Genomic DNA, 2,368 nt, shown 5'->3' on the forward strand with positions numbered 1-2,368 from the left:
TTTGCTCTATCCCGTCGCCTTTTATTCCTCTTTGCATTGGCAATGCTCTTCTTAATGGGGTCCTCGACCTTAAGCTTCATCAGCGAGTGAAGTTGGTAAGGCAAAGCTATTGTTTGTATTCACCTAACCAACAGAGCCAATTTCGCTTACTAACTGTCTACCTCATGCAATGGGAAATTTCGTTTGAAGCATTGGTTTGCTGTAGGGATGGGTAGTACATGCCGTACAAATTGGTATGGTGCTGGGCCGTCGGGAAGGTCGCCGGGATTGCGGGAAATCGATGGCGCTAGGCGGCGCGAGTCACTCCTGGACCTTCCCTAACTGGTCGGGCGCGTCCGGTGAGGGCGCTTCAGCCACGGCGAAATACTCCCCAGGGAAAATCGTTTGGGGAGATTCTCAGGCTCCCCAAGGGGAGAGAGCCCCGGTACAAACGGCCCTCCCCAACGGCAGAGGTCCCCACAGCTTGGGGACGCTGCCATAGCTGATCGGCAATGTTGCTGCCAGCGGCGACCGATGACACGGGCGCCATCACCCCTGCCTTCCATGGCGGTTGTGATCAGCATAAGCGCAAGCTGTCACCCAATCAGCTTGACAACAACGAATGCGGCGAGGCGCCCAACCCGAGCGCTCGCAGTGCCAAGCGGGCTCAGACACAGCGCATCCGCAAGGGCATGAGCGACGGTGCATGGCGGGACAAGCAGAAGGAAAATCCCCACAGATGGCAGATTGCCTGGGCCGCCAGGTATCCCTGGGCCCAGCCTGTGCATGCTGACGTGGACGCCGGAGAAGTGCACGACCAAGTGCGCTGCATCCCCTGCACGTTGATGAAGAAGAGCGACTACCTGATCATGTGCCGGGTAGCTACCCTCGACAAGCACATGACGTCTGAAGTGCACAAGACGTCAGTGGAGCATGAACAGAGCCAGAAGGCGCACCTGGCACTCCAGCAGCAGCGGAACGCGACCCTGCCACAGCTCTACACCCCGGGCAACACGGTGGCAGAGAAGGCCAAGCACCAGCAGCTCATCCAGCTCTTCTGGCAGCTTACCCGGGGGCGGCCCATCACGGACTTCATGGCTTCTAAGGAGGCGTTCGAGGCGCTGTCCGTCCCACACGTAAGCAGCTCACACTGGAGCGGCTTCTCAGCCTGGAACCTCGCTGAGGCGCTTGACGGGGTACTGATGGACAAGGTCCGGGAGATTGTGCGGAGCGCGCGATTCATTTCGCTGAGCATGGACGAGTGCGTGGGCATCGACAAGAATTCGCGCCTCTCCCTGCACGTGTACGTCATGGATGCGCAGTGGAGCCGGTTGCCGCTCCTGATCGATGTGAGTTTTAACGGGTGGACAGGCTGCCGGGACTGGGGGTTTGCCGCATTTGTCTTGTTCTCCACAAGTTGTAACATCATTCCTCACAAGTTCCTATCTTCTGAACTTGTGTCCACTTTAAGTATCCCTGCATCCCCGCAGTTGGCGCATGTACGGGGCGCACCTGACGCTGAGAACATCACGCAGTTGGTGCTGGATACACTGAACGTGGAGGGCGACCTCGGGGAGCAGGATTTGGCGCGCAAGCTCGTAGCGGTCAGCACTGACGGTGCAAGCGTGATGACAGGCGTGCACAATGGGGTGTCAGCAAGGCTCAGCCAGACCGCGCCGTTCCTGCTGAGCATCCACTGCATGGCACACCGCACAGACCTCGCCATTGCCGTGCTGGAAAAAGCCCCGGTCGTCAAGATGATTGTGAGCGTCATCAAGGACGTTTACAACTACTTCTTGGGCAGTGCTAAGCGTGTGAGCATGTTTGAGGATGTGGCCAAGGCTGCAGGAACGGATGGCAACCGGCTGAAGCGCATCGTAGAAACAAGGTGGATCTGTGCACGAGAGCCGGCAGCCTCCCTACTGGCCGAGTACCCAGCGCTGCTGCCGCTGTTCTGTGAGGAGGAGGAGAAGCTGTATAACACACTACGGGACGCACGCCTGTATGTCTCAATGCACGCACTGATGCCCGCCCTGGTCACCATCGACATGTTCATCAAGCTTTGCCAGAGCCGTGGGCTGTATATTGGTGAGCTGGCCAAGGCGCTTCAGCGCACCAAGGATCGGCTGCGTGAGATGTACCTCAGGCCAGAGACCCGCTACACCACCGTGGAGTTTGGGGACTTCAAGGAGCTGCTGTCAGTCGATGGAGACATCAAGGGCACCGCCTGGGTGTTCAATCCCGACACGCCGGGGGAGGAGGGGATCGGACTGATGTGTGGCAGCAGCGGCTTCTACCCCTTCACCGCTGATCCTCCTCGCACTGGCCGAGACCGCACACCACCGCCTTTGACACCGGACCGCCTGGCCCAGGTCGTGAAGTCGGTGCA

Source organism: Volvox carteri (assembly GCF_000143455.1).
Source record: "Volvox carteri f. nagariensis unplaced genomic scaffold VOLCAscaffold_59, whole genome shotgun sequence".
NCBI lineage: Eukaryota > Viridiplantae > Chlorophyta > Chlorophyceae > Chlamydomonadales > Volvocaceae > Volvox > Volvox carteri.